The sequence below is a fragment of the Prionailurus viverrinus genome, chromosome F2, assembly GCF_022837055.1.
Source record: "Prionailurus viverrinus isolate Anna chromosome F2, UM_Priviv_1.0, whole genome shotgun sequence".
NCBI classification, from domain to species: domain Eukaryota; kingdom Metazoa; phylum Chordata; class Mammalia; order Carnivora; family Felidae; genus Prionailurus; species Prionailurus viverrinus.
Genome location: NC_062578.1, coordinates 19669128 through 19681888, shown reverse-complemented (window position 1 = coordinate 19681888; position 12761 = coordinate 19669128).

Sequence of the window (12761 nt, the reverse complement as noted above, 5' to 3'; positions counted from 1 at the left end):
ATTCAACAAGGGAGATTTTAAAAATGGTTGGTTCAAGGGGCACCCAGCTGGCTCAATCTGTAGAGGATGCAACGCTTGGTCTCCGAGTTGTGAGTTTGAGCCCCATCGTGGGTGTAGAGATTCCTTAAGTTGGTTCAAAAGAGATTAAGGTGTTCTTGAACATTTCATCCTCAAAAGGAGCAATTATTTAAGCAAATCTTCTTTCCCTTTCTTCAAGGCACATCCCATGTGGCAGGTCTGTATATTTATATATACCAATTACCAAAAATGTGACCACTGAGGTGCAATAAAATGACATTTCTAAGTTCTTCCAAATATCCTTGTTAGATTTGCTTCTCTAATTACAGATGAGACTCAGGGAAAGGGCATGTAGCAGTGGATGGCTGTCATTTCTGAGACATGCAGAGTTTCAGACTCTATAAATTTTAATTCTGCGTCTGAAAGCAAAGGGGCATTTATATTTAAAAAAGAAAACACCTGAAAGAATGGTTCAAACTCATTAGACACTAGAAAAGGATATTAAATATTCCAGGGAAAATGATCAATAATGAGGCAGTTAAATACACTGAAAGAAACACTGCCTCTGAAGCCTTAGGGAAGAAATTGAAACCACATCTAAAACCCACAGCAAAAAAGAAGAAGAAGAAAAAAACAGCTAGCTGGGAAAAGCACCTGGCCCCAACAATGCTATGAGTGAGCTCATAAAAGCAGCGGGCAATTATGTAGCTAGTACCCTGTAAAATTTGTCAGTGCACATGGAAAAACAGAGGAATAGCCAGAAGCCTGGTACAAATCAACAGTAAAGACTGCTAAATAAGGGAGAACCAAGAGCAAGAAAGGATCACAGATCAGGCCCGGGAAAGCTTCCTTATTTCCCATCAATCCAGCCACATGCCTCAAATGCTTCAATAAACTATTTTAAGCACAGATGTACAAGATAGTCCCAGGAGGAAAAAGGAGAAGTAGGGGGACATTTTCAGAAAGAAAGCAAAACTGGCTAATTGACTGGCAATGGAGGTGGAGTCATAGTAACATCTTGGTTGTATTCACAGGAAGGGGATTCAAGCCCTCCGTCAAGAGGACAATTTTATAATTAAGAAATGATTCTGAAACTCTACCATCCAGCCCACTCCTCCTTCTCTCATGATAGAGTCAGTACAGAAGCGGTGGGTTATAAAACGCACAGCAGAATGAAGATTGACTTCACGCAGATTATACCAATCATTGCTGTCATATGGGAACCCATCCCTGCATTATGAGAAGCATTGCTGGAGGTGGCGGCAGAAAGAGTGAGCAAAACACAGTTCCTGGCATGATTGATTGATTGATTGGATGAAACTAATCAGTTTTCTTTTATTGGGTACTTAACTCATTTCCAAGTTTACATTATTATAATTAATGTTACCATAATGTTGCCCTAAAGTCTGTTTCCCCACACTTAACAGCCTGTCTTAAGGGATAAATTCCAAGGAGTGGAATTTATAGACTGAAGGACATTAAACTTTTTGAATTTTTTTCCCTAACTTCTCCTAAGTAGGTCTGTATCTATTTATAAACCTGCCTGCCATCAAATATCAGGGATTTCCTTTTCTCCCACATCCTTGTAAACACTGCGTGTAACCATTTGAAAAATGTATTTTTCCTATGCAAAAAAAAATATTACAATTTTTGATTTAATTTGCATTGTTTTCATTACTTGTAAAGCTGGACATTTATTTTCTATGTCCATTGGCCCATTTTTTTTAAATATAGGGGATGTTCTTTTTCTTACTGATTTAGTGCTCTTTACATGTACTCGAAGTGCCTAGAAACTTGTTAGAATTTGTAAGGACTTTGGTGGGTCTTTTGAAACAATAACAACATAATGTTTGTGATTTAGAAGTGTGTTCCTCAGGAGCTCATTTACGGGGTTATCACTGCACAATGGCACAATAATGATGGTGGCGGTTACGACAAAACCCACTGGTTCAAAACACAGTAGTTGATAATTCCTAAAATCCTTGATTATAACATGAAAATATTAAGTGAATAGAGCTGGCATCTTATTCCTTCTGAGAAAATATAGTTCGAATGGCAAAAAAATAAAATTATCAAAAAATTAACAAAGAAAGACTATGGTCTTTCAGAAATCATCCTTTTAGATAAATACAAATGAATTTAGATGAACATATCAAATCTGCAGTAGGATAAATTTCATCTTAGTCTTCTGCTGATTTCTTAGCAAATCGTTTTCAGAATTCAGCATTTAGACAGAATCCTGGGTTAGGAAAGGGGAGGACTGACAAAATTGTTTATGTTTTGCCATCCCAATGAAGTGATAATTTGAAATGTAAATTGTTACGGAAAAAAGCAATTATTTTTAAAGATGATTAAAGTGCTAACTGTAATTTCATGAGCATCAGAGCCATGCGGTTTTATTTGAATCTTATTACTGAGGCTCCTGGGTGGCTCAGTAGGTTAAGCATCTGACTACGGCTCAGGTTATGATGATCTAATGGTTCATGAGTTCAAGCCCTGTGTCAGGCTCTGCACTGACAGCTCAGAACCTGGAGCCTGCTTTGGATTCTGTGTCTCCCTTTCTCTCTGCCCCTCCCCTGCTTATGCTCTCTCTCTCTCTCTCTCTCTCAAATATAAATAAATAAACATTAAAAAGAATTTTTTAAAAATACTTTGAATCTTATTACTGTAGTAAATGTACAAATAAATGATGCTGATTTGTAAGCATTCTGTCTCATTCCAGAGTAACTAGTATGTCGATCAGTGTGTACTTAAAGTGTCACAGAAGTGCTGTCCACAAAGCCAAAAGCATAAATGGTAAGATGGGCCCATAATTGGTAGGACGTGACTTTTAAATCTGGCTGTCTGTAAGAGAAATGAAGATATGTTTCTTATCTTAGAGTAGGGTCATTTTCTGAATTCCTTTTGCATGATAAAACTGCTTTTCTACTTCAAAACACATCAACTTTGCTCATGATAGGTATCCAGTAACATATGCCAAGTGAATGAGCGTATGTGTTCTGATAACGTCTTTGGTCTTGCCAAACAGGATTGATTGGATGTGATCACTATGGAGGGAGAGACCAAGACTTAATCGTGTCTTATTCATCTTGGTATCACTGGGTCATTCAATAGTATGCGACACACATTTGGTGTTTAATAAATGTTTTGTAAATGACTGACTCAATGAATAGTTAAATAGTAGTGGAAATTTCCTGACAGGTGGCATTCATCTGAGGAAAACATTCCAGGGAAGGTAACATGGCGTTGTGGCTCCAATCACACTGCATAAAGTAGGAGGATACTGGACACCAAAGAATTCCTGTCTGCTTTAAAGAAGTTTGGAATCTTTTTAGGAAGTCAATATAGGTAAACTAGAATGCTTGGATAATGAGTCACAAGTTTAAATTTGAGGGCAACTGGTATGCATACTTACAAAGCATTAAGAAAATAGATCTTTAATGGCCAACCGACACATGAAAAAATGCTCAACTGCGCTCATCATCAGGGAAATACAAATCAAAACCACAATGAGATACCACCCCACACCTGTCAAAACGGCTAACATTAACAACACAGGCAATGACAGATGTTGACGAGGATGCGGAGAAAGAGGATCTCTTTTGCACTGCTGGTGGGAAAGCAAACTGGTGCGGCCACTCTGGAAAACAGTATGGAGGTTCCTCAAAAAATTAAAAATAGAACTACCCTATGACCCAGCGATTGCACTACTAGGTATTTATCCAGGGATACAGGTATGCTGTTTTGAAGGGGCACACGCACCCCAATGTTTACAGCAGCACTATCAACAATAGCCAAAGTATGGAGAGAGCCCAAATGTCCATCGATGGATGAGTGGATAAAGAAGATGTGGTATATATATACAATGGAGTATTACTCGGCAATCAAAAAGAATGAAATCTTGCCATTTGCAACTACGTGGATGGAACTGGAGGGTATCGTGCTAAGTGAAATTAGTCAGAGAAAGATAAAAATCATATGACTTCACTCATAGGAGGACTTTGAGAGACAAAACAGATGAACACAAGGGAAGGGAAGCAAAAATAATATAAAAGGGAGGGGGACAAAACAGAAGAGACTCATAAATATGGAGAACAAACTGAGGGTTGCTGGAGGGGTTGTGGGAGGGGGGATGGGTTAAATGGGTAAGGGGCTTAAGGAATCTACTCCTGATATCATTGTGCACCGTATGCTAACTAATTTGGATGTAAATTAAAAAAAATTAAAATAAAAAATACAAAAATAAAAAAAATAATTACAGTTATTAAAAGAATGATTAAATAATTCCAGCTGCGTGTGAAAGAAAAATTGTCAAATGTTTATTGTGAATGCAAATTTTTAAAGAAAATATACCAAGTGGCTTACTTTTGATAAGATGTATGTATCACACATTTTTTGATAGTAAGATATCTGGGGAGATATACAATTCCTCTTTAAGAATCTTGAAAAATGAAAGTGGGAGAATTAGAATATTTGTTTTCATAATTTAATGTTCTGTGCTGCTTTATAATATAATATTTAGTTAAATTATTGTATATAAGACAACAATTTAAATAAATACAAGCAATGTTTTTCATTGCTTTTTACAAGGCATTTTGGGGTGGCTGGGTGGCTCAGCCGGTTGAAAACAAACATTTAAAAAAATATATATATATAAAAATAAAAAAAATAAAAGGTATTTAAAAAATCTTAAAAAAAGAAAATAGATCTTGAATAGGCGATCTATCTATCTGTCGTTACTTGGAACAACATATTGAAATAACCTATATTTCTGACCTGTTATTAAGCAAATCCCAAAGCATTTTAGTTTCAGAAATCATTTATTAAAATCCACATGAGGGGCGCCTGGGTGGCTCAGTCGGTTGAGCGTCCAACTTCGCTCAGGTCACGATCTCATGGTCCGTGAGTTCGAGCTCCGCATCAGGCTCTGTGCCTACAGCTCAGAGCCTGGAGCCTGCTTCAGATTCTGTGTCTCCCTCTCTCTCTGGCCCTCCCCCCATTCATGCTCTCTCTCTGTCTCAAAAATAAATAAATGTTAAAAAAAAATTTTTTTTTAATCCACATGGTTATTGAGTTGAATTTTGCAAGGCAAGAATTCAATCAACCATCAGTCGGTAAACCAACAAATGGGAGTGGAAAAAGTCTGGTTTTTACCTTTCACTCTGTGTATTTCTGAAGATAGCCAGCAAGTCAAGTTGACCCTAGATAATTCTCCACTCTCCACAAATGCAGAGCGCTCTTGTTTAGTGGGAAAACTGGTCAGACTGTGCTACTGCAGCTGGCATCTCGTGCTGGCTTCAGGAGTGAGGGCATGACCCTTCTGCCTGTGCTGGGAACTCCTTGGGTCCTCGTCATTAGGATCTACCACGTGCACGTGTCTAACAACCTAGTAATGGTAGCCTGTTTGGCGACTCTCGGTGGTTGGGTTTTCTCAGAGTGGTAGCGGGTGTTTACAGTGACGGAGGTTTTTTGACTCTTTAGGAAAGAAATTCTTTCAAATTCATATCAGGTATGAATTCGCGGCAAAGGAAGCCAAAAGTGATTACTCTCAAGGCATGATTTAACTAATGGTGATGTAATTGGTCATTTTCATTCTGACTCCTTAATTAGGTGATACCTTAAGAAAAATCCATCATGGTATCTATGGTTTAAGAATGCCTTTTATCCAGGTGCACAAGTGGCTTAGTTGGTTAAGCATCCGACCTTTGGTTTCGGCTCAGGTCATGATCTCACGGTTCATGAGTTCGAGCCCAAATCTTGCTCTGCACTGACAGTACTGAGCCTGCTTGAGATTCTCTCTCCCTCTCTCTCTGCCCCTCCCCCCCTTCTCTTTGCTTCTCTCTCAAAATAAACTTAAATTTTTTTAAAAAATAGAATGGCTTTTATTTTTCTTATATTTTTCTAAAAATCTAATCACTCTCACAGAAAAAAAAAAACGTGCAAATTGTAGAAAAGGATAAGAAAGAAATTAAAATCTCCAATTCTAACTCCCAGGGAGCTCACTTCAGTGTACTCCTTTTCTAAGACATTTCATGAGCATTTGTACACTGTAGGACCCAACACACTTAAAAAAATATTTGGCTCTGATTTACGTATATGGTGTTTATTATACCTAGCTTCTCTTCCTACACTTTGTAGCCTGCTATTTTTGTAAAACATTTCCCCCCCCCAAATCATGATTTTTATTAACTGCTATCTTAGCTTGGGCTGCTATAGCAAAATACTATAAACTAGGTGGCTTATAGACAACAGAAATTTATTTCTTATAGTTCTGGAGATTGGAAGTATGAGATCATGGTGCTGGCATGGTCAGGTTCTGATGAGAGCCCTCTTCTGGGGTGCAGCCTGCTGAATTCTTGTTGTGTCCCCACACGGTGGAAAGAGATCTGAAAGAGATCGGAAAGAGGTGCGCTCAGCCCTCTTGTAAGAGCACAACCACATTCCCGAGAGCTCCTTCCTCATGACGTAATCACCTCTCTGAGGTCCCCTGCTCCTAATACTAACATACTGGGGGTTAGATCTCAGCATAGGAAATGGGAGGGGGAAATACTAACATTCAGTATATAACAAATGGGTGATTTCATTCTTTGGTTTCACGTTTTTCATCCGCTCTTCAGTTACTGAATATTTCTCAGGTTTGTAATTTATTATTATTACAAATAGTAATGTGATTATGATCATGGTGCATAAACATTGGTCTCCCTTTCTGCTTGTCTTCTGATTGCCAAATTGTTTTCTAGGTAAATTAGCAGTCGGAGGAAGCAGTAATCTCAGATACCCTGATCACCACTGAATATTACGATTTGTAAAAACATCGATTTGTCGGTGTAACTGAAGTATCATCTTGTCCCTTAATTTATACTTCTTAGATTACTGTGAGGTTGTCCCTCTCATCTTTGCTTATGATTTCCTTGTATTTCCTCCTCTTCTGTGAATTATTTGTCCCTATCTGCTGCCTACTTTTCTACCATGAAAGTAATTTTCTTTATGGGCAGAATTGAGTACTTTCTACATTAACTCTTTGCTGTATATTTGGCAACTATTTCCCCTTTTTTTTCTTTGGATTTTGTTTATTGAGTTTTTGATATACAAAAGTTAAAAATGTATTATTCTTTTTATTTCTGAAAACTCTTATTATTTTTATACCTTAAGAGTCTTATCCCATCTACAAATAAGATAAATATTAACCAATGTTTCTTTAGCTGTTTCTTTTTTTTTTTTAACGTTTGTTTATTTATTTTGAGAGAGAGAGAGATTGTGTGCACAAGCGCTCATGTGGGCAAGCAGGAGAGGGGCAGAGACAGAGGGAGAGAGAGAATCCCAAGCAGGCTCTGCACCATTAGCACATACTCTGACTTGGGACTCGAGCCCATGAACCAAGAAATCATGACCTGAGCGGAAATCAAGAGCCAGACACTTAACTGACTGAGCCACCCAGATGCCCATAAAAATTTTTTATTTTTAAGTAATCTCTGCAACCAACATGGGGCTCGAACTCACAACCCCAAGATCAAGAGTCACAGGCTCCACTGAATGAGTCATCCAAGCACCCCTCTTTAGGTGCTTCTAATTTTATTTTTAGTATTTAGTGTTTTCATTTACATGTTACAAGGCAAGGTCTAAACTGATTTAAAATTAATTAACTTTTCTAGTCATTAAATAATTCTAATCTTTCCCCCCCTCAATTTTTTTGTACTTTAAACAATAAATACTATTAAATCCTACTTAAAATCTGTTTCTGGGGGCACCTGGGTGGCTCAGTTGGTTAAGTGTCCAACTTCCGCTCGGGTCGTGATCTCACAGTTCACAGGTTGGAGCCCCACGTTAGGCTCTGTGCTGACAATTTGGAGCCTGGAGCCTACTTTGGATTTTGCGCCTCCCTCTCTCTTTGCCCCTTATCAGCTCACACTGTCTCTCTCTCTCTCTCTCTCTCTCTCTCTCTCTCTCTCAAAAATAAATAAACATTAAAACATTTTTAAAAAAATCTGTTTCTGGGTTCTTTGTTTTTACCAATTTATATCTTTTCTTCTATCTGTACAACACTATCTTTTTTTAAAGTTTATTTATTTAGAGAGAGAGCGCATGCAGATGCAGAGGTGGGGCAGAGAGAGAGGGAGAGAGAGAATCCCAAGCAGGCCCCTCGCAGCCAGTGCAGAGCCCCATGTGGGGCTCCATCTCACACACTGTGAGATCATCACCTGAGCTGAAATCCAGAGTCTGATGCTCAAATGACTGAGTCACCCAGGCGCTGCTGTTCAATGCTATCTTAATGAAAGATTTATAATATGTTTAATTTCCCAGAATTAATTCTCTCTCAGTGATGTTCTTTTGAGGATTTTCTTTAAAATACCCACCTGTGATTTTTTTTGTCAGAAAAAAATTCTCACGTTCTAAAAATATCAAAATGGAATTTTGATTAGAATTACATGAGACCTAAAGATTACTGTAAGAAGCATTCATGCCTTCTCAATAGTTACTCTTTTCACCCATGTGTGGCCCTTTACTTACAACTTCATCTTTCAGCCAAATACTGTAATTAAACATTAAAAAGTTTCTCCTCCTAAGTATTTTTCATTCTTGCTAAGTATTGGAAAGAGATAGCTAGTCTATGTCTGCTAATTTTTATGCTCTTACTCAGTAAAATTATTGATATTGGTAATTTTTTGTTAAATCAGCCAGAACATATCTTTAGAGTAAATCTTTCAAATCCAAACTATGGCTAGGAATGGTGTAGCTTATTTCTTTTTAAAGAAAATAAAGTTAATTAGATTTATTGTTTTCAGCCGTTAGTGATTTTACTGCCTGATTTTGAATTTCCATCATATGGAAAGTTTTATGGTAGTTACATAAAAGCACCGCAGCTTTTCCACTCTCAGCATTGCCCCTTGGTAGCTACATGACACTCCTGAATAATAAACTTTTAAGCTCGAAGCACTTGGCCACCCCATCGAATCCCTCAGGCAATATCTGCCCAATGATAAACAAATGTTTTGGCAGGAAGGAATCAAGGGCATGAGATGGCAGAATCTTAGTATACAAAGCATTTTCTGATAACCTCATCTATTATGAAGACAACTCTGGGAAATATGGTATATGTTGTCCTAGATTGGCCCAGAAATGGCTTTACTGTGATGGGGATGATGAAATTGATGGCAGGTACAACATTCTAATTCTCCCCAGGGCCAGTAGCTGACTGATGTGTAATGGTCCTACAGGTTTGCTAGGGATGTTGGCCCTAATCCTAAGAATGCCCAAGGAGGTTTGGTGGGAAATCCCTGGGGGCAAAGCTAGGGCTTTGCAGTGACATAAAACGACACTTTATTCCCAGTTTACTTACTAGCTTGATGAATTAGTTTAGCCTAGTGTGTCTCAATCTAAGCTGCAATTTGGAGTCACCTTGAGAGCCCTTTAAAAATATTGGTTCCTGGGTTCCACTCCCAGAACGATTTAGTTCTGAGTTGAGACTCAGATATTGGTATTTTAAAAGCTCCCCAGATGAGTCTGATGTGCAGCAAAGGTAAAGATTCTCTAGAAGCTCTGAACCTATTCTTTCATTAGCTACCACTACATCTAACTACTTCTCAATAACTTACAGATATTATTACCACTAAAAGAAATGATTACTTGGGAATCTAGCCCAAAGTATATCCTAGGGCAGGAGGGGGTCTCCCCCAAAGTGTTAAAGAGCTGAGCCCTACACCCATACAGGAATGAGATGCTGTTGCTTTTGAAGGAGTGAAAGCACCAAATGAGATTTGTCGAAGTACCCACTCACTCCTGCTACCTATAAACTACCTGCTTTCTGAAATTCTCCTCTGTGCATCATTTTCCTGATTATCTCATAGTGCAGTTGAATTGCAGGGTCTCAAACTTTTATTCCTTATTTATGGCATTACCAAGGGAAGGCAAGGAGTAAATCTATCCAGTTTTCAAAATATTTACTGTCTGGTGAGAAAATACTAAGCTCATTCGGGCATTAGCCATTTATTTAACTCCAATACCAGCTGATGATGGTTTAAATAAAGGCTCAAATTCCTTACATTCTCTCTAAGTAACCTGACACAAGTCAGCCATGAGATATTTGATTAAGAGATGTAATAAGTCTCTTAAAACTCACCAAGTTCACTAAGTGTCAGGTGAAGGCAGCCTGCTGAAACATTCAACGCAAGCATGTGGTCTGTGGCTATCCCATTATTTGTAAGTCTGTACGGCCTCCCAATATTTCAACCCTCCTGCTATTGTGCTTATTTTTTTTTAAAGTTCTGAAAGAATTCAAGTGCAAAGACTTTCTACATATATATATTATAATGATAAAAGACATATTGCAGAATTTTGTTTTCCATATGGTGCTAGCAATTTGGCTTTTAGTAGCAGTTGTTATAACTTGCAGCTCACCACTAAAATGTCAGAACCTGTGAGAATAAAACAACTTCTATTTTAGGTTTTAGATTCATTTGCTCTGATCTCTCAACCAGAAAAACTGACTCTAAAGGCCTCTTTATTCTGAATGAATTTAACTTTCTGTTCACTACTACCTTCTCAGTCTATTAAGGCTAAGTGTTCCAGTATCTCTTCTCTTTGTTCACATCCTGACATTTATTGAACACTTGCCACAAGGGGCAGGCTGTCATCAGTTAACAAACTGACCTTTATGGCAATGGAAACCAGTGGAAGAGAAACCGTATTTAAAAGGAAAGAATCACATTGCTAGATACCTATGCACAAAAGCCAAGCAAAGAATCTTCTAATTTTTAAACCAATTCAAGAGAAAGCAGTATAGACTAACTTGTTTGGAGAAAATCAATAAATTTGCCTTGGTGCTGGCTCTGAAATGAAAGACATATTTTATAATCATTGGGTGGTTCTGAAATGCCTGAAAAACTCACTGGGGAGGTGTAACTTTCAAGCATTTTCTCATAGCATTACTTACTTCAGACACGGCAATGTCTTTATGCCAAATTTTATTCTGTTTATTCAAAAGATGGCTACCTATGGATTGAGGGTTAATCATTTTTCAAGGAAATGTGGGCTTTTATTCTATCAATTTTATTCATGACATGTATGTAATAGATTCCCAATTGTCTACAATCTTTTTTTTAAGAGTACAAAAAAACATCAGTTACTGTGAATTAGTCACAGTCTCAAGAATATAACTGTGATCCAGTGAACATTAGGGTCTTGTTGATTCTATTTTGTGTAGGTGGAACAGGCATAGGCACTGGTGTCTCCATATCTTTGTGATAAAGACAAGAAGGGATCTCTCTTCCTGGTAATTACTAATCAATTCATCCAGATGATTAGAATCTTCACCATACAGTTGACTCTTGAACAACGTAGGGGTTGGGGGGCCAACCCCCCCTCACAGTTGCAAATCCAAGTATAACTTTTGACTCCTCCAAAACTTAACTACTCAGAGCCTACTGTTGGCCAGAAGCCCTACTGATAACATAAACAGTTGATTAACACGTATTATGTACATGTATTCTATATATATATATATTGTATTCTCACAATAAAGTAAGCTAGAGAAAAAAATGTTATTAAGAAAATCAAAAGGAAGAGAAAGTACATTAAAAATACTGGGCTGTAAAAAATTCATTTGTAAATGTACATGCATATTCAAACCTATGTTGTTCAAGGGTCAGCTATATTCACTACGTCTCAAATTGCAGTGCCATGTTCTCATTTAACTTTGGAATTAATTCCTTAGAGACGTTTTTATGCTGATCTTTTTAGAGGTCTTTTCTTACTCATGCTATGTGGCAAAAGGTGGAAAGACAAAAGGCCACATTCTATATTTTCCATCCATTGTGAATCACCGTGGATGGTTTTTTTCCAATCAAAAGTAAGGAATTTTTAAAAAATGTTTATTTTTGAGAGAGAAAGAGAGAGCAGGGGAGGGGCAGAAAGAGGGAGACAGAGGATCTGGTGCGGAGCTCAAACTCCGCAACAGTGGGGTCATGACATGAGAGGAAGTCAGATGCTTAACTGAGCCTCCCACTTACCTGTGGAAATAAGTGAGTTTTGATCTCCATCTCATTCCTGCCTACATAAAATTCTTCGTTTTATCAGTAAGTTCTGACTGTGGCGTTCAGTAGAGCCATTGGCTACATGGGGCTGTTGAGCAGTTGAAATGTGGCTAGTCTAAACTGAGATATTCTGTAAGCATAAAGTGAGCAAAGTATGAATGCAAGAATGTTAAATCATCTCAATAAGTTTTTATAATAATTACATGCTGAAATAATAACATCTTGAATATATTGTATGAAATAAAATATATCATTTAAATTAAATTCATAAATTAAAATAATTTTTAATGTGAATGTTAGAACATTTTAAATTGTATTTGTATTTTGCCAATCAGATTACAAAACCCATGCTTTATTATTATTATTATTATTTAATGTTTATTTATTTTTGAGCGAGAAAGAGAGACAGAGGGCAAGTGGAGGGGGGGGCAGAAAGAGTTAGAGACAGAATCTGAAGGAGGGTCTAGGTTCTGAGCTGTCAGCACAGAGCCAGACATGGGGCTCGAACTCATGAACCCTGAGATTATCACCTGGGCCAAAGTCAGAAGCTTAACCAACTGAGCCACCCAGTCACCCCACAAAACCCATGCTTTAAACTTAAAAGGCTTTATAAGGCTTAACAGCCTGGTTGTCAACCCTGCTTTTTCTCTCACTGACTGGCTATCTTAGATCAAATCATTTAAACTCTATGGATATCAGTTATATCTGTCATGA